Source organism: Macrotis lagotis, chromosome 4, assembly GCF_037893015.1.
Source record: "Macrotis lagotis isolate mMagLag1 chromosome 4, bilby.v1.9.chrom.fasta, whole genome shotgun sequence".
NCBI lineage: Eukaryota > Metazoa > Chordata > Mammalia > Peramelemorphia > Peramelidae > Macrotis > Macrotis lagotis.
Genome location: NC_133661.1, coordinates 11,229,721 through 11,249,434, shown reverse-complemented (window position 1 = coordinate 11,249,434; position 19,714 = coordinate 11,229,721). Strand labels below are relative to the sequence as shown.

The 19,714-nt window shown below is 48.3% G+C and overlaps 1 protein-coding gene across 1 annotated transcript in view; it reads left to right on the top strand.

Moving 5' to 3' along the window:
- The first annotated feature begins 4,952 nt into the window (after window positions 1-4,952).
- The window catches only part of STAMBPL1 (STAM binding protein like 1), a 35,954-nt gene continuing 21,192 nt past the window's right edge, over window positions 4,953-19,714 (top strand). The window contains exon 1 of the mRNA XM_074232235.1: window positions 4,953-5,048. The gene's annotated coding sequence lies outside the window, so the exon portion shown is untranslated. The remainder of the gene's footprint in view (window positions 5,049-19,714) is intronic.

The following is a 19,714-nucleotide window of genomic DNA, read 5'->3' as shown; positions in this document are numbered from 1 at the left end:
AATATTTTATCAGTGGAAATGTCATGAAGGATGAAGTCCGACCTTCCCCTTTGTTGCTGCCTACTAAGGACCATGAGGACTTTCCTACTGATGGGCAACTGATATGGCTTATATATGTTGTCTTCCTTTAGGAAAATATGAGTTTGTGGAGAGCAGGGACTCTCTCCCATTTGTTTTTATTTACTGAGCTTAGCACAGTCCCTATTATATAGTAAGTGTTTAATAAATACTTTTTATTTCATTCATTCATTCATTCATTCCCATCTGGAAGTTCCCTAGGTCATAGCTTTAATCTCTTCCCGGTGCTCTGACCTAGAATGGTTTGCCATGCTAGGAGAGATGCTCAATTGTTGATTGTTTAGTGGGAACTAAAATTAAAATTAGGGAATTGTTCTTGAGCCTGGGGGATGCAAGGACTGTTGCAGTTTTTTGTTTCCTCGGTGCTTGGGATGGTTGGCTTTTGTCCTTCGTTATCGAAGAGGACCAAAACAACTTCACTATGTTAGAATCTAGTTGCAGAATGTTCACCTGTGACTGATCAGACCAATATGAGTTTGGAAGACTCAACTACAGATCAGACACAAATTCAAGTGACAAACAGTGAATGCCATTCTCTTCCCTAGGTCTCAGTCTCTTTCTCAGTAAAATAAGGGAACCGGCCTCTAAGGCGTCTTCCAACTTGATCGCCCTGATTGTAGGGATCCTAGCTCTAAGTCTTCTATCTGGTGAAATGATTGGGTGAGGAAAGGCTCTGGAGAAATGGTCCTGCCTAATTACTGGAGCTGGAGGTATATGTTGAATTGTCCCTGTGGTTAGGTCATTTTTGTTTTTGTAAATATTAAGAGAGTGGGAAATCGAGGATGCAGCCTTCCTGTCATACCTGCTGCTATGATTGACTCACCATCTAAGAATGATAAAATAGGACCATTCACCACTGACTGTAGGTTTTGTCTGCCAGGGTCATTTTGCCAATAGGAATACTGGTCCAGGACCCGAGCTCCCATACAATTCAGAGAAATCATGTGACGGGAGGCAGGAAAAAAGCCACGGAGCATTTTGTTTGACCCAGATGGTAACGTTTTGGGGTCATGAGTTGACAATGGCCTTTTCCTTCTCAGAACCAAAGGAAGAATCTACTCTCACTTCTTGAATACAACCATATAGAAAAATAATTTGCATTGTAATTGTGTGTGTGTGTGTGTGTGTGTGTGTGTGTGTGAGAGAGAGAGAGAGAGAGAGAGAGAGAGAGAGAGAGAGAGAGAGAGAGAGACCTCTTCCTAGTACACTAAAAGCTCCATGAGGTCAGGGATGTTGTCTTAAGTTATTGATGCAGATGCAAATAAGCAATTCAACTGTATCAGTCTTAGAAAGTAGACTGGGGCATTGAGAGATTCAATGACTTTCCCAGGGTCATACAGCAACAGGTCTGGAACTCAGGTCTTCCTGACTCAAAGCCATCCCAGAACCCATTAGCAATAGCCAGATACTTGCTAGTCTTTTAGGAAGCCCTTCTTCTCAGAGTGATCATTTGAGACCTTCCTGTCACCTTCATGTCCAGGAACTTTAGAGAACTCACAGATCTGAAAGGGACAACAGAGACCTGAAGGCAAGGTCAGCTAGACTGGATGCTTTATATCATAGGCTTAGAGGCTGGGAAAAATGTCTGTGGAAGTCTACACCTGAACAAAGTATCCCCTTGAAACATTACCAGTGAGTTTCTGTCTGACTGTGGGTAAACCCCATCACCTCCCAGAGTTTCTCGTTCAGCCTTGGTACAATTCCGATTCTTAGTTGATTTTTCCTGATTTAAAGTTGCCTTTTTCTATCTTCCACCCTCTCCCCTACTACCCCTTCCATGCAGAAGTCCTTCAAACACTTTGAAGACTGCTGTGGTTTCTCATGCCCCCCCCCCCAAGCCTTCTTGGATTTACTATCCCCTTCACCAGTCTCTGAGGGTGAGCAAACTGACCCATTTAAGCTACTCTGCCTGGTGGTCCTGGACACCAGCCCCACCTTCATTCCATCCTGTAGCTATTCAGTCATTTACTCAGACCATTTCCTCAGGACAAGTAGTCATTCCACTATCACTGATGAAGAAAATCATTTATTATAGAAACATCCCCTTTTTTGTCTGTCTTCCATGCTTCATCATACAAAGAGATAAACTGGCTCAATTAACTGAAACCCAGGCAAGCCTTTCTGCAGCATCACTTTTGACTTCACCCCTTCACCGTTGTATGAGTCAACGATCGCTAATTCTTCAATATTTTTCCTCCATAAGATTTTGCAGATCAATTTATATTCTAAATTGCTGCTTCCCTAAGCTGCTATATTTCTTGGCTTAGCAAGGGGATAGGGGTCTTTTGACCTCCTCGAGCTGGTAATGATAACGAATGATTAACTAATAAAATTATTATATATAAGCAACAAAAATAAATAAATTAAACTTATTTAATAAATAGCAACCATCTTATCGTTATCTATTTCTTTATCAGTTTGCCACATTCAGGAGCAAATAGCTCATTTGGTTAAGAAGTGAACTACTTGATGGGTTCCTGTTTATGGAGAGAAGAGAACTTAGTGGTCATCTGGAGCAGTTTCCCTATTTTACAAATGAGGAAAGTGAGGTATAAGGTGATGCAATGACCTACTCAAGATCACATAGATAGTAAAATGGCAAAGCCTAGAGGAAAACCCAGACTTCTGACTCAAGTCCACTGTTTTCTCTATACTGTTACCCTCCTAATTCTCTTTCTACTGCAGCGGTGACTGATTGTTTTATTATCTTTTTCCTAACCAATTATTGGTCTAATAGTCTACAGATGACAGATCTCCAAATGATGCATTTGTTTTGTGTTTCTTCAGAAGTCATCAGTTTCATTTTTTTGTTTTTCTGAAAGGAGAGGAAGAGGTTTTGGCCTGGTCCCAAACCTTCCAACTCGGATTTATTCGGGGTGGCTTTCTTGAATTCTTTGTCGAATTTTTGTAGCCTTCATCCCTGATGGTAGACTTTGATACCTAAGCAACAATTATTTCATTTAGGATGTTCCACCTCCTGCCTCAGCAGCTGCCCCTCTCCCCTGGTCCGTGGTCACATTCAGGAGGCACAATTTCACTGCTGCCTCTTAGACGCCATCCCTTTCTTCAAAGCTCAAAGGCCATTTTCTAATGCAGCCTTTTCTGATTTCCCCGGCTGCTAGGAGCAAGCTCAAAAGGACTTGGCATGTATTTTGTGAATGGTTCATGCTTCCATCTACTCACACGTCCTTTTCTTCTCTCCAAAGAATACCGTAGGCAGGACCCATTTTATTCTAATCTTGGCCTGTCTGATGCCTAGGTCTGCTAAACGATGGTCCATCGAGCTTTGAATGAATCGAACGATTCATTAAAAACAATATTGAACATTAATCCAGGTAATCCACTTTCCTTAGATTAATGACTTGTAATGAAATTAAAAACAAACAAACCTTTCCCCTCAATTCCTCTAAAAGGCGTCTGGGGATGAAGGCAGGGGAGGAGAGGGGTCATTCTGGAAGATGGACGGCCTAGGAAGGCACTGAGATCCTGTTGTGTTTTAAGAAATGAGAAACAGGATGATTTATGGGCAGACATCATCATTGACCAGGCTCTGTGCCCCTGGCCAGGTCACTTGACCCCATGGCCTTGCAAACCAAAGCAAAGCAAAGCAAAGGGTGGTCTGGTGGAGGCCTCGGACAAAGTGATGCGCAGTGAAAGGTGCCGCACCCGGAGGACAGTCAAGGCTACAAGAACCAGAAGTCTGTAAAAGGAGCGTCGAAACGCTCAAGATGCCTTCCTAAGGCAAGGGTTACTGGAGGACCGCAAAGCACTGTCCGGTGCCCGAGAGGGGGCCTGGCCCGTGCGGGGCTCGGCCTTTCCTCTGGCTTCTTTGTTTTTGTAAGGCCGGGGGGGGGGGGGTGGGTTAAGGGACTTGCCCAAGGTCACACAGCTGGGCCATTATGAAGTGTCTGAGGTCGCACTTGAACTCAGGGCCGGCGCGCTATCCACTGCGCCACCTAGCCGCCCTTGGGCTTTACTTTTCCAGGGCCCTTTGTTCCCTGGTTTGGGGTTTTGTTTTGTTCTTTTAAATGGTGGCTGGGGGCGGGGAGGAGAGAGAACGGATGCTAGTTCACTGAAGAGTCGAAGGAGGAAGAAAAGGCAGGGCGGGGGGCGGGGGGCGCCCCGGGGGGGCCCGAGTCCCCGGGCCGGGAAGGAGCCCCCTTGGCCGAGGCCGGCCTCTGCGCTCGGGGAGGCGGGGGCTGGGGCTGCCCCGGGACCGGGCCAGGCTGGCCCTGCGGCCCGGCACTGCCTTCTCCGCCGTGGGCCCTGGCGGAGCGGGAGCCCCCAGAGTCCGGGGCCCCGGCCCGCACCCCCCCGGCCCGCAGCGCCCCCGGCCCGCACCACCCCCCCCGGCCCGCACCCCCCCCCCCCGGCCCGCAGCGCCCCCGGCCCGCAGCGCCCCCGGCCCGCACCCCCCCCGGCCCGCAGCGCCCCCTGCCCGCAGCGCCCCCGGCCCGCACCCCCCCCGGCCCGCAGCGCCCCCGGCCCGCAGCGCCCCCTGCCCGCAGCGCCCCCGGCCCGCACCCCCCCGGCCCGCAGCGCCCCCGGCCCGCAGCGCCCCCCCCCCGGCCCGCAGCGCCCCCGGCCCGCACCCCCCCGGCCCGCAGCGCCCCCCCCCCCCCGGCCCGCAGCGCCCCCCGGCCGGGCCCACGGCTCCAGGAGCCCCTCCCCGGGGTCCCGCCTCTACCTGGCCCAGGCCTGGGCGGGGGGGGGGGGAGGAGGAGGAGGAGGAGGAGGAGGCGGGCCGGGGGCGGGGCCGGGCCCAGGCGGCTCCGGGGCGGGGCCGGGCCGGGGCCATTGAGTCCCGGGATCCCGGCCCGCAGCCCGCGCGGGGCCGGCTCTGCGGCAGGTGAGCGGCCGGAGGAGAGGGGAGCCCCGGCGGCCCCGAGGGGACCAGAGGGGCGCCCCCGCCCCCTCCCCTGCCGGGCCGCGGAGACCCCGACCAGGATCCCGCGCGGCCGGGACTGCGGGTGAGCGACGTGTGTGTGTGTGTGTGTGTGTGTGTGTGTGTGTGTGTGTGTGTGTGTGTGTGTGTGCGCGGGCCCGGGTCTGCCCTCACCCACGTGTGTCTTTGTCCCGGGGGGGCTTGTGCCGATCTCCGCACCTGCCCGGGCTGGGGGGGCGGAAGTGGGCGCCCGCTGACACTGACAGCTGCCCGGCCCGAGGGGACTTCCCGCCCCCCAGGGAGAGGGGCCGTTCAAGGTCACGGGCGCCCCGCGGGGGGGGGGCGTGGGTGTGCGACGGAGAGCCGGAGGCCCCGGGGCGGCCGTGCGTGGGGGGGGTGAGCCCGAGTGTGGCAGGCGGGGGGCCGTGGGAGCCGCGGGGCGGGGCGGCTCTGCGCCTGGCCCCCCGCCCGGGCCCCCCTTTCCAACTCCTCAGCCCGGGGGCCCAGCCCCCCCAGCCCGGAGTAAGGCGGCCTGAGCCCTCGGGCACCCCTGGGAGACACGGGGGGCCAGGGGGCTTGGGACTCGCCTGAGGGCACCCAGTCGGGCGGCCCCGGGGATGCCGCGAGCGCCGGGGCCCCAGCACAGCGGCTCGGGCGGCCCGGGAAGCTGCAGGCTGGCCCGGCGGGCCCCGGCCCCCAGCGCCCCGGCCCCGGGCCAGGACCTTCCTATTATGGGAGGAGAGTGTCCCGCGCAGCCAGTGAATGGCCAAGAGTTTTGCTGACTCCCCCCGGCCCGAGTTTTGGAGGAAGGTTCGGGGGTGGGTGGGGGGTTACACAGGACTTTCCAGGCTCTCCCTTTGCCTCGGTTTCTTTTTCTTCCGGCCAAGTAGAGCGGCTTCTCCTGTTCATGCCCTTTTCTTCCTGTCTTCCTCCTCCTCCTCTCCCTCATCTGCCTTTCCTCCTCTCCCCCTCCTCTCCCTTTCTTGTCCCCCTCCAGCCCGTCCCCTCCGTCCTCGGGCTTTGCACTCAGCTCCCAGTGCCAGTCCCCACCAGGCCGCTGGCTAGCTTTAGCTCCCACAGTTGCCCCTGGCACCTAGACTCTTCCAGCCGGAATCGGCCATCCTAGCCCTCATTTTCTGCAGGTGAGAAACCACAAGGGCCAGAGCTGGGTTCTCAGCTGCTTGGAGAAGCCCCGTCTCCAGTTGCCCCTTCTCCTCCCTCTTTTCAGGGTTCTGGGCTTATTTCAGTTGGCACCCCCTCCCCCTTCTTTAGTCTCAGGAGTGAAGTCCCTAAAGCATTGACTTCAGAGAGTCTCTTCCGGCCATTTCCCAGGTTGGATGGGGAGGTGGAGCCACATCCCTTTGCCCAGCGGGTCATTTAACAGAGAAGGCCACTGAGGCTCCGAGAGGGTGTGTGAGCTGTCCAAGGTCACCCAGCCACAATCACAGATCTGAAGCTTTGGAGCTGGAAGAGACCTGGGTGAGCCCCCAGCCCAAAGGACTCACGATGAGATGGCCAGAAGTGAACCCAGTCCAGGACTGGAATTCAGCTCCGTCATTTCTGCTCCCGGATGAATGGCCCTTCCTTCTGGCATGTGCCAGAGCACTTCACCAAGCTTTCGAAAGTCCACCCGGAGGTCTACTGGGCAGGCATTGCCATATGATGCCCGGCCCACCCTTTAGTGATGGATTGTGCAAATCACAGGGGTTAGGAATGGAGATTCTGGTGCTTCTATGGAGCCACCACCAGGAAGGGAGTATGACTTGGGTCTTCAGTACTGGGTGCTGACCTGGCTTTCGCCAGGGTGCTCATCCGCAGATGGAGAGAGAGTCCATCTGGCCCAAACCCCTGACTTTAGATGAAGAAAGTGACTCCAGAGAATTTAGGTGACTTGCCCAAGGTCATGGAGTGGATGGGAACCTGGGTCCCCTCCCACGGGAGCCAGGCCCCTCCATGGGAACACAACACATGGTTTTCTTTGTCAGAAGGGCTTCTCCTTGGGAGGGAAGCTGGATGCACTTGGAGCAGAGTGACCCTTCATTCCACCACCAGTCCCACCCCACTAGCTGGGGTTCAGCCACTTATCTGAGAGGCAAAAGGCCTAGATTCAGATTATTGTTAACATTCTCTGCCTAATTATTTTCAAAATTAAAAATAACCAAATATGCATTATTTTGGCCCATTGGTGCCGGTTGCTTAGCGACACAATCCAGGGTGAGTTTTTTCCTTTCTCGGTAACCTCTGCGTGCTCTAAGCACCCCCCTGTGCCGGAGAGAAGCCTTCTGCCCACCTCCCATCCCCCTACCCCTGCTTCTGCCAATGGATGGTCTAGTCAGGAGAGATACGAGTTCAAATCCCTACTCCGATACTTCCTAGCTATGTGACCTCTCAATCCTCAGTTTCTTCATAGGGAGAATAGGGTATAAAATCCTTTTATCCCTACTTAGAGAGAATCAGAGACAGACCATTGGCAGGGACCTCAGAGTCCCTGGGTCCAACCCCATCATTTAAAAATGAGAAAACAGAGGCCCAGGCAAGGCTGGTAGCTCTCCCAAGGCAAGGTCTGGTGAAGCCAGCACTTTTCTACCATGCCATGCTGACCACCCCCAAGGTTTCCTGAAGAATTTATTCAATTGAAAAGGTTGTAAAAATGCCGGAAATTTGTCCTCAGCCCCCCTCTTTGGAAAGCAGGGCGTTACTTGCTTGGAGATGAAAGCTATGGATGTGGTCCTGCCTCTCCCCATTGCCATTGCTAACATCAACATGGGCCATTCACATTCCCCAAGCTCTTTGCCTCCATCAACTCATTGGATCCCTAAAGTGGGGAGGGGTTACAGGCTCATTTGATGGGTAAAGAAACCAAAGGCCAGGGAAGGAGGGTGAGCTGGCTAAGGTCACATAGCTAGTAAGTCTCCAAGCATCATCTCCTGACTCTCAAACCAGGGCACTCTCCCCTATCCAGGGTGGGGGGGGGGGGAAGGGAGGAGCCAGAGGTCCTCACATCAAATCCTTCCTTCCTCTGCCACTCACAGATGACAACTGTGGGCAAGACACTGACCTCTCTCGGCCTCATTTTTCTCACTGTTAAAATAGGCTGCTTTTTATTGGGGGGCAGAGATCAGCCCAGTGGAGGAGAAGAGGAAAACTATTAAAGGGAGGAGCAAAGCCTAGATATAAGATTCAGCCTGTACAAAGGTGGATTAGATAAGAGAGGGAGAAGGAAGGATGAAATGGAGGAAGTTGGACAGGTCTGATGGGGCTAGCCTCTAGAATCTTGAATGCCTGGAAAAGAAATTTAATTTCATAGGCAACATAAGTTAGATCTGGAGTAGAATACTCTTGTATCCTCTTCAGAGCTAAGATTTTAGCCTAGCATTTGGTTAGATCTCTTATGCTGTTCTCATGGGCAAGATGACAAGATGTGATGGTAGATCACAGTCCATTTGGGTAGTGTTGGAACAGGCTGAATAGCTGTAATCAATAGGGCCTTTAACTGGAAGTTAGTTTGTTTTCAGTTTGCAAAGAGGTCTCCAGTGAAGTGCTGCAGGGATCTCTGCTTAGCCCTATATTGTTTAGGTCATTGTTATCAAAACTTGGATAAAAACATAAAGATGGAAGGCTTATTGAGTTGACAGGTGATGTAAAGACAGGGGATAGGTCACATATTGGGTAATGGAGTCAGTATCCAAAAAAGACAAGTCACAATCCTGATCTGAATCTAGAATGATGAAATTTCAGAGATCAATGTCAAGTTTGATACTTGGGTCTAAACAATCAACTTCACAAATCCCAATATAGGAAATGCATGACTTTGCAGAAGTTAGTCTGCAAAATAGCTGAGCATTAAACACAAGCCAAACATGAAGTTCAGTTGGGATTGTGGCAAGGAGCATGGGTTCTCAAAAGCTCTTCCGAGAAAGTACACACCCTGACTGATCTGTCATTGCTGAGAGCCTTCACGGATGAGCTTGGGGACAGACTGTGTCTACTTGTCAAAGACGGGTCCAGTAAAGCAAGGAAAGGTTTCATCACCAACAGGCTGCCCACAAGTCCTTGCTATTTCAGAGTATTTAGAATCTGGGAGGTGTCCTCTTACCTGATCAGAATACAGCTGATTTATTGTAGTTAATTCTGGATGCCGCCCTTGGGAAAGACGTTGATAATCTTGGCCTCATCCAGAAAAGTTTAGCCAGGATGGTGAGGGGTTCTGAGAATATGAAGTAACTGGGGCTGTTCAGAGTGAAGGAGAGCTCCGACCTGAAGGTCTTCAGACTGAACAGCCACATGTGATCTCCCCTCTCACCAAAATGGCCTACTTCCTGTTCTCTGTGGGAAACATTTAAAAACCTCCATTTTATAAGTTCTCTAGAATTATTAAGATGAATATTTCTTTGCTCTAAAATACCCTTTCTGGGGCGTCTAGGTGGTGCAGTTGATAGAACATGGACCCTGGAGTCAGGAGTACCTGAGTTCAAATCCAGCCTCAGACACTTAATAACTACTTAGCTGTGTGGCCTTGGGCAAGCTACTTAACCCCATAGCCTTGCAAAAAAAGAAAAAAGGAAGAAAGAAAGGGAGCTGCCTTCCTGCCTTGATGACTCTGAAGGAGAAACCCAAGAGGGGATGAAATGGTGGCCTGGTTATTCCACTATTTGGGAATGGTTCACTTCATCCAAACTCTATTTTTACATATTGGGAAATTTTTTTCTTTGTCATTCTCGTAGGTGTTACCTGAGAGAGCCATGTCTCAGAAAATTGGGCTCCAGGCCAGTTTGGGCAGTTCTCTCTCTCCATACTGGTTGAACTTGGATAGGCATTTCTGCTAGACGAATTGAAATGCAGTAGACAGAATATGGTAGTCATCATTTTTTTCTTCACCTCCTGAATCTCTGTGTTCATGCACTGGCTGTGCCCCACACCACAGAGGTACACTCACTTCTCCTCTGGCTCTTGGAATCCTCAGTTGTCTTCAAAAGTGCCTTGTGGTGATAAGGCCTTTCTGGATCCTCTCTGACACCACTATTCTCTCCCCCGAAACCACTTTGGTTGCATTTCTTATTTCTATGTTCATATTTTTAAAACCCTAAGCTTCTTGAGTACAGGATGGGCTTTGGTTTGTTTTTTCTGTCTCCGGCATCCAGCATGATCTACTTTGTATACAGTAGGTGCTTCATAAATGTATTTTGAATAAAAAAACTATCTTGAAGGAGATTTCTGTTCTCGGGTGGGTCAGACTAGCAGCCCCTCCCAACCCTGAGTGGGGGAGGGGGAGCTTGAACAGGGAGCCATTTTGGCCCAAACTGGGACCATCCTGGAGCACTCTTCCTATCCATTCCTCCTGTCCGTCGATAGGAAATAAATCCAGCACCCCCCACCCCCCAGCACACCACTCTCTCCCTGACTAGTGGTCCTAGGATGAAGGATGGTGTTGGCAAGAGGCATCTCGGCTCTGGGGTGGCAGGAAGAGAGATGATAATGAGGGTGGCTCCTTGGAGCTCTCGCTAACGGAGATGAGAGTGTGGGCAAGGAAATCCCGTTCCCTCCAGGAGAAAGTAAAACCTTCAAGAGAGGGATGATCTTACTCCTGTCTTGATGCCCCAAGCACTTCCCAATGGACCTGGAACGTGGGAGGGCCCTCAAAGATTTTATTAAGTTGACTTGATTGTTTAGGGGAGAGAAAAGGGAGCAGAGAGAGGGATGAGTCTGGGTTTGGATACAGGACAGCGATTTGGAACTAGAAGGAGCTCATCTCATCATAAACCCTTTCATTTTTAAATGTATTAATATGTATTTCTTTTTTCCTGAATGAGTTTTACCCACTCTTTTAAAATTTCTTTACACATTTATTTTTATAAAAGCAGTTTAACTCACTTCTGTTATGGATGAGAAAACTGGGACCCATGGAAGTTAAATGACTTACCCGAAATCACACCGGTAGGAAGAAATATCAGAATTGGTGTGGTTCCGTTGTTTCAATTGTGGCCTATTCTTGGCAAGATCCTGGAGTGATTTGCCATTTCCTTCTTGAGATCATTTTACAGATGAAGAAACTGAGGCAAACAGAGTTAAGTGACTTGTGTAGGGTCACACAGCCAATAAATGTCTCAGGCTGGATTTGAACTCAGGTCTTCCTGACTCCAGACCTGGCTCTCTTATTGCACTCGGCCCATCAGAGGCAACATTTGAACCCTTGTCCTCCAAACTTTGTGATTCCCCCAGAGCTCGTAACAGACTAAGCTCACCCGGCTGCTGGACTCATAATCTCAATATTTCAGCATTCATCCCTGTAATCCTTCGTTCTCCTATTTCCTCTTCAGGATTCTCTTGCTAATGTGGCTAAAATTGTCGTGTCCCCAGCAAGAGTGTAATGTCTACAAGAAGGTACCAATAATGATCAGACTGCAAGCCCCTGATCTCAGAGTCCTCTGAAGAACCTGGCAAGGGAGGGAGGGGAGATGGGCGTGCTACCCCCATTTTACAGATGTGGAAGCTGATGCCCAGGGAGGTGATGATGGGCCTTGCATACCAGAGCAGGTTAGCACAGGTAGTATTTGCCTCATGGTGTGCATCCTCCAATCTAGATTCAGAGAATGTTGGGCTAGAAAGGGCCTCAGAGGCTGCCGATATGTGACCAGTACCTGCCAGGAGGCTGCTACATTCCCTCCAAGCCTGTCCAGTCTTTGCCTAAAGACTAGTGATGGGGAAGCCATGGCCACCCCACTCCCATGCCGGGGAGTTTCTCAGACTTCAAGTCCAGATGGATCTTTCTGCATCCTCCCCCATGGGTCCTGGTTGAGCCAAGATGATCTAGACAGATCATGGCAGCCCCTGAAAGCTTCGGAGACAGCCGGCAGTCCCTCCTGGCTTCTCTTCTCCAGCTGTACCTCCTCAGGCCTTCTGTGGCCCCTCCCAACGCATTCTATTTCTGGTGAAAATGGAGAAACAATGTTTTATGGAAGGCCCCTGGGAGGGACCCCTCCTCCCTCACCCACACTGCCCGCCTGCCTTAGGGACTCAGTTGCACACCCTTTCCATTAGCCCTGCTGGTTAATGTACCGGGTATCAGACCCTCCTCCCCATTGTTGGAATGGCCTGTCTCCACTAATTCTGAAACAGGAGACCTGCCATTAGTCATTTTTCATTAACCATTCCTCGTGACCTGGCAGAGGGAGGGGGAAGCTTCCTGTTTATTCTCTCACCATGAGGGTCTGGAGAGAACCAGCACCCACTGTCCCTCTGGCTCTGGCTCTTTTTCTCTCTCTTTTTCCCTTTCTCTCTTGCTCTCTCTCTCTTGTTTTCTCTCTCTCTCTCTCTCTCTCTCTCTCTCTCTTGTTTTCTCTCTCTCTCCCTTCCCCCTCTTTTATGAGGACTGTCATTCAGATCACACAAAGCATCCATCCCTCTGGTTCACAGGAAGGGCCAAGGGCAGGAGAGGGCGGGCTTCTGGGTAGGATGGACCAAAATCACAGACTTGGAGGACTTCTGCGGTTTGCTTCGTCTTGCTAGAACACTCGCTCACTTCCTCTAACAGTTTGTCATCGTGTTGTTTTCCATGAGTGGGGGGCAAGGTGGGTTTGCTCCTCAATAAGACGCTAGAGATAACTATGACATGAAAAGCTCGTGTTTATTAAATGTGGAGCCTTAAGATTCCCAAAATATATTTCTTCATTATCTCCTTTAATCATCCCATTGACCCTCAGACGTAGGTGCCATGATTATTTCCTATATTCCCACTGGGGAAAGAGAGGGGAAGTTACTTTCCCAAGGCCACACGGCTAGTGTCGGAGGGGAGCTTCCAGCCTGGCCCTCCTGGCCCACTGCTATACCCATCCCTGCTTTATAGCCTCTGAATGAGGGCTGTGCAATGTAGGTTACTGGGTCCCTTAGTAAAATAGGGAAGGATTTCAGAGGGAGGCAGAGTACGCTGTAGGGAAAAGCTCTTGGAAGTGGGAGTCAGAATTTGAGTTTGTATCCGGGCGCCAAGGCTCACACACTGTGTCTGCTGAGCAAACTGCCGAATCTCTCTGAGCCTCAACTTTCTTATCTGTAACATGCGAATAACGTTGGTACCGCCTGCTTTGCAGGTCTGTTTTGAGGAAAGCCTACACATACACACACACACACATGTATATATGTATGCATGTATGTAGAAATAAATGATAGCTGTTCTTACTATTGCTACTGATGACTATTAGTATTAAAAGACCATGTCAGTTATTGTTACTGTGAGGACCGCAGCCCGCCCTGGATGACTCCTGTCTGCCAGTCCTATGGGGGAGGGTGGTAATAATTCAGAGACGATCTGCTTTCTTTTAAAAAATTCAGGCTGAAAGACAGCTCTAAAAAACGTGTAATGGAAAATTCAGAGAAAGAACTTGGGAGCCTGAATACAGACCGAAGTAGACTATTTTCACTTTTAAAAATGTCTTGTATGGTTTTTCTTTCTCATGGTTTTCCCCTTTTGTTTGATTCTTCTTTCATAACATGACTAATTTAGAAATATGTTTATCATGATTATACATGCAGGACCTCTATCAGATTACTCACTGACATGGGGAGGGGGCGGTGAGGAAAAGGGAAGGAGGGAGAAAAATGTGGAATTCAAAATCTTAGAAAAATTAAGGTTGGAAACTATATGTAATTGGAAAAAAATTTAATTAAAAAAATTAAATTAAAAACATCAGGCTGGTGAAACTTACAGACTTTCTCTGAATGATGTTTCCAGATAATTAAAGGTATTGCCAAATTTTCATTAGAGGTTAGGGAAAAAGATATAATTGTTTCCTTATCCAAGTTCACGAACCCCATGAAATCTTTCCATGGACCTCTTAGTGGGAGGGGGGGATGAAGTATTAAGGTGGAGACCCCCTGCCCCAGGGTCAGATTCCTTGGTTGGTCATCATTAGACTGTAAACTCCCTGAGGGCAGGCACTGGGTTTTTGCCTTTCTTTGTATCCCCAGGGCCTTGCATCCAGTGGGCAGTTAATAAATGCTGGTTGATTGATGAGATGAGTGGTCATAGAGGCAGCTCTTCATTCACTTGGGTTGGACTCGGACATCCAATTGGAGGAATTTGTTGGTTCTAGATCTGGAAATCTCACAATGGCACCTGAGACTTAAAATCTCGATGGATTGGGGTGTCATCCATGGGGTCACCTCCCTCCCAAACCCCCACACTTTCCTGTCCCATCCCAGGTCTTATCCAGAACATTCCTAAATCCCCCCTAGAGATAAAACGAAATAATATTTTGTAAAATGCTTTCCATATCTTAAAGGCCTATATGAAGACTACTTGCTTTATTGCTGTAGTTCATGGAGGGAAAGGGAAGGAAGAATCTCAGGTTCCCCAGGGACCTTATCAATCACCTACAAATATCTCATTTGATCCTCATAACAACCCTAGGAGGGAGGTGCTGCTGTTAGGACCATTTTACATTTGAGGAAACTGAGGCAAGCAGAGGTGAAGTGATTTGCTCAGGATCACACACCCAGTAAGTGACTGAATTTGAATTCAGGTCTTCCTGATTCTAGGAGCCCCAATCACCAGAAGACTAGTGGAGGCTGGTGGGAATCAAGGTCTGAAGTAGTAGGTGACCCCTGAAGTCTCTTCCCAGGAGCCTGAGATGATAGGATCTTTAGTATGTGAGAGCAGGCCCCAGCCAGACCCTCTTTAGTCTTAGCATAGTGCTAGGTTAATGTAGTTCATGACTGCTCTGCTAAGGCAAGGACTCAAAACCCAGTGCTTCCATTGCAGTTCCACTGTCCAGTGTTCAACAGAGGAATTTCCAAAAAGGGAGGTGCTATGGAGGCATCAGCACTTGGACTAAGGTAGCTGGGACTCACTGTGATCATCATAAAGAAATCCAGCTTCCTTATCTCGGGCAATTCCAATCTGTGGAGAGTAGTTGAATGTTGAATAACATCCATTAAAATTTTCCTAATGTCATCGAATTGATTAGATACATATCAGAGCTCGGTGGGATCGCCAACTGAAAGGTTATTTTTTGTTTAATTCAGTCTCTCTGCTTCACTCAATCATGTTTTTAATGTATTTCTAATCTTCTCCTACACTGAACAAAATTCAGAACATCAAAACATGTTTCTATAAAATCTTTGAACCCCATTTTAAAATGGTGGGTGCTAGCTTCCTTTTGGACCTACACAGTCCTCATGACTCAAAATGGCAAAGGTCTAGTGAGCTCCCTTTTAGAATGGCTCTCTCTCCTTTGGCAATGCCATTTTTAGTATCAAGAGAAAGAGCTAGTAGTGATCATCTATGTATTCCTGTGCAATTTGCACAATTTGGATATACTATGAGACCTTTCTCACCCTCCAAAAGCTAAGCCTCTAAATGCAGCTTTTCTTATGAAAAGTTTGAAACCTGGAAGGGACCTTAGAGACTACTGGCTGTTCCTCATTTTACAGAGGAGAAAACTGAGGCCACCACCCCCAAGAGGACTTGCCTAATGTCACATCACAGAAGGATGAATCCCAGGATCTCAGGTTTCCCAGGGATCTTTCATTCAGACAGTTGACAGAGTTACTCCTAAAACACCCCCAACAAGTGGCCATCCAACCTTAACACTATACCCAAACAATATTTTTACATTTAGTTATAGAAATTATTTATAGCTAAGTGGATTGTCACAATCAAAAAACTGATCCCCTAGTGGGCAATGTCTTGCTGACAAGGGTATTCATCCTTCAGTGGGCTGGTCCTTAGAAAGTAGACTTTGTCTGTTATTTGGACCCTTTTTTTAAATCCTTTCTAGTTTAGTCAAAACTTCCAGGGCCTAGGTGCTTCAGGAAAACCCAGGTCACCTCATCGTCCTTAGCTATAAGACAGAAACATGATTGCACCCAAAATGCACTGGGAGGAGATGACATGGTGTCTTTAGGGATTCAGAACTGCTCCCCAGCTTACATACCCTTCCTCTTGGGGATCTCATATGATTGGAGGTCTTGGAACACCACCACCTCCATGGGACACCATCAGTCCAAAGGGCAATAATAGGGAGATGCATGATAGGCACCATGAAGCCACAATCTATTTCCAGTGACGGATAATGTACAAGTGATGAGGCTAAGGATGGTTTCTCTTTCTTTCTTTTTAATCCGCTAGTGTGAATTCTGTCACAAGGCCTTAAACGTTGTAGGTACCATTGTGAAAGTTTGTTGAATGAATTTTGAATTCTTGATGAATGAATTTTGAATTCTTGATGTAGTTCAAGTCTAGGAACTCTATGTTTCCATAAGGAACATTGACTGGTCATGTGGTGGAGGTGAGGAATCAAAGATGGGCAGCCTGAAGGCTTTGGGATCCACAAAACCTACCCCCCCCAACCATGGTTGGCCAGGAGATAGATGGGAGGGGGCATCCCCACCAACAATATGATGTCAAGGACAGAGATCTCCAAATCTGAACTTGAGCCATGATTCACTGCAACAATCTCCTTCTGAAAACCTCCTGGATCCTACCTCAGATGCCTGTATAACCTTGGGCAAGTCTCCAGGTTTCATTTTTCCTGTCTAGAGAAGGGAAGGGATTGGATAGAATTATTCCTGAGGTCCCTTCCTACTCCAAACCTATGATCCTCATGACCCTGAGTCATCAGACAGAGCTTAAATTATATTTGGTACATTCTGCTCAAGGAGATAGGAACTTGTGTGATGCTTTAGAAGAATTCTAGCCAAACTGCTTAGAATGGGAGAAAAAAGAAGCTGTGGCATTTAAAGAAGGGATAAATCTTCAATCTTCCAGAAAAATGGGTGACCAGAAAAATTCATTTGGGGTAACCAAAGATCTGCTGAATTTTGCTATGGGACTCCCCATCTTTAAGAAGTATTTCTTAAACTTTCAGGGGAGGGTTTGTCCTTTCAGTCACATAAAGCCCTTCATCTGACTCTAGCCAGCCTCTTTCTAGATTGATGGTGACCTGATTCTCCTAGCTCGGGGATGACCCTGGAGTTGGAGAAGCCATCAGTCCATCCTTTGCCCTGTCCATCCAGTCCAAGTCGCAGGAGCTTCAATAAATCCCTAAGTCCGTCCATCCTTCCTACCACTTCTTAATGATGAGAAAAACTGAGGCTCAGAGTAGAATGGTGACTTGCTTGGAGTCACCCAACTAGCCAGTGGCCAAACTGGAAGTCCAACCTCAAACCTCTGAATTTCCTTTGGAGCCCATTTCTCTGACCCAGGGTGACTCCATGTTTCTGCTCCAGCTTTTAAAAAAAAAAGAGCATTGAGTAGAGCCTCCACCGGTGACCAGTCTAGTCCTTTGTGAGGTCTCAAAGGGTCTTGTAAATGGATTACCAATGGGGCTGGCACTATAGGGATGGCTATCTCTTTGGTATGTAATGTAGACTTGAGTTGCCTCAGACACTTAATAATGACCTAGCTGTGTGGCCTTGGGTGAGCCACTTAACCCCACTGCCTTGCAAAAACATTAAAAAAAAGAAAGATCAGGGACTGCCCTTCATGTCCACCTTCCTTCCACAGTGGGAAGAGGAGAAAAGTGAGTATTGCATAGTTGTCTCCTTGTCAGTCATCCCTTCACTCTCCACAGTCTGACACATGTCAGAGGACTCGATCGGAATCATAGGACTGGATTCAAATCTCAGCTCAGCCACTTTCTGACTACATCATCCCAAGATCAGGTTAACTCTCCAGGCCTCCATTTTCTCCTCTGTACAATTAGGACCTGGACTGGGTGACCTCTCAATTCTCCCCTGACTCCCAAAGTGGGATCTCGTGACTCGATTCCCCTTGACTCTTGAACCTCAGATCAATATTTCCGAGTGAGTCATTTCCCAGAAGCATCAAAGAGTGTAGAATGACTTCCTGAGGAAGTGGCAAGTCCCCATTCTGCTGGCAGGGATGAGACCGCAGACAGGCCTGGGAAATGACCTTTTTATCTAGAGGGCTCTCTGGCCTCACACAATCTTTGTTCTGTGTTTGTGCCTTTATATTTTGACTTTTAGTGTCAAATTTTCTTATCCTGATCTATTTTCTTGTTAAAGAAACTATTTTCCTATGACCAGGATACTAATGAAAAGGAAACTGGACAGTTTAATAACATAATTTCCCATAATGCTATTTATATTTCTATGTGACAGGAATCAGGAATCAGAGGGTCTGGTTTGGGTCTCTGACACTTCCAACTGCATGACATTGGCAAGCCAAGTTACAGCTCTCTGCCTCAGTTTACTTGTCTGTCAGATAAGGAGGTTGGTTTCAATAGCCTCAGAAATTCCTTCTTCCTCAAAGTCCATGATCCTATGAGATGAGCAAGAGGATGGGACACAGGGCTGAGCTCTGGTTTGAGAATCAAAAGATCCGGATTCAAATGCTGGCCTTGCCATTCACCAAGTAGATGACCTCAGGAGTCTCAGTTTCCTCATCCAGAGATGAGAGATCGGATTCAATGGCTTCTCCCCTCTAGTTCTCCATCCATCTCTTCCCTTGCCCCTTAGCTCACACACACACACACACACACACACACACACACACACACACACACACAGACACACACAGAAACAGACAGAAACAGTCAGAAACAGAATGGTCTACTAACCAGTTGGATGGTGAGACCCAGAAGGATGGGGCAGGAGAAGTCTTGAATTCAGAACTCACAAAGCCAGAAAGGAGGCCTTCCCTCTCCAGCCCCTGAAGGGTTGGGAAAGGCTGCAGGAAAAGAGATCAGAGACTGAACCAATGCTCCAGCTAGGGGCAGAGAGAGGGCCGGTGTGGATCTGGGAGGAGCTTGGGAGGCCAGTAAGTCTAACTCCCTCATTTTACAAGGGAGGAAACTGGGGCCGCAGATATTTTTATTATTAATTATTAGTAATGGCTCATATTTATACAAGTTCGCCAAACACTTCACAGTTATTATCTTATTTGATCCTCAAGACAGCCCTGTGACTTAAGTGCTTTATTGCCTGTATTTTATAGTAGAGGAAACTGAGGCAGGCAGAAGTGAAAAGATTTGCCTGGGGCACACAGCTAGTAAGTGGCTTTTTTCCAGCTTTGAACTCAGTTCTTCCTAACCCCATAGCAGTGACTCTATCCATGCCACCTTCTACCTGATTTACGTTAAAGTTTTTATTTTGCTCATGAATTTTGTTTGATACCAGTCAGGAAATTCGTACTTATGGGCTCTCTGGTGTAATAAGTTAGAACTTAGGTTTACAACTAGGAAGAGCTGGGTTCAGATTTTGCCTCAGATTCTTCCTGCCTCTGCAACCCTGCACAAGTGGCTTAACCTCTCTACACCCATTGATAAATGGAAGATAATAAAAATTGCAACTGGACAGTGTTTTGCAAATCTTTCGACAATCTAGAAATGCTAGCGATTATTATTACAAAGTCTTTTGCAAAACTTAAAATACTATTGATTTTTCTCTCATCCTTATCTTAAATTTGAAGGTGATTTGATCCCTTCAACTCTACAGAAATGAGACAAGAAAAGTGAAAGATAGAAAATTTGGAAAAAAATCTTTTCTCTCCATTGCTTTATCTGCAATTAGTTTGTCTTAGAATATATCAGAAACTTCCATGTCCTCCAGTCTCTAGTCTGGACTTGCCAATGAACCTGCAAGCACCATCTTCTTCCAAGGAATCATGACCTAACTCCAGGACAAAGAGTTTTCATTGCCCAAGACCTGACTTTGGAATTTGGGGGGAGGGAGTTCCTGCTGAAGTGTGAGAAAAATCCAAGTTCCTACATCATCAATTTGGCATCTTGCTGAACC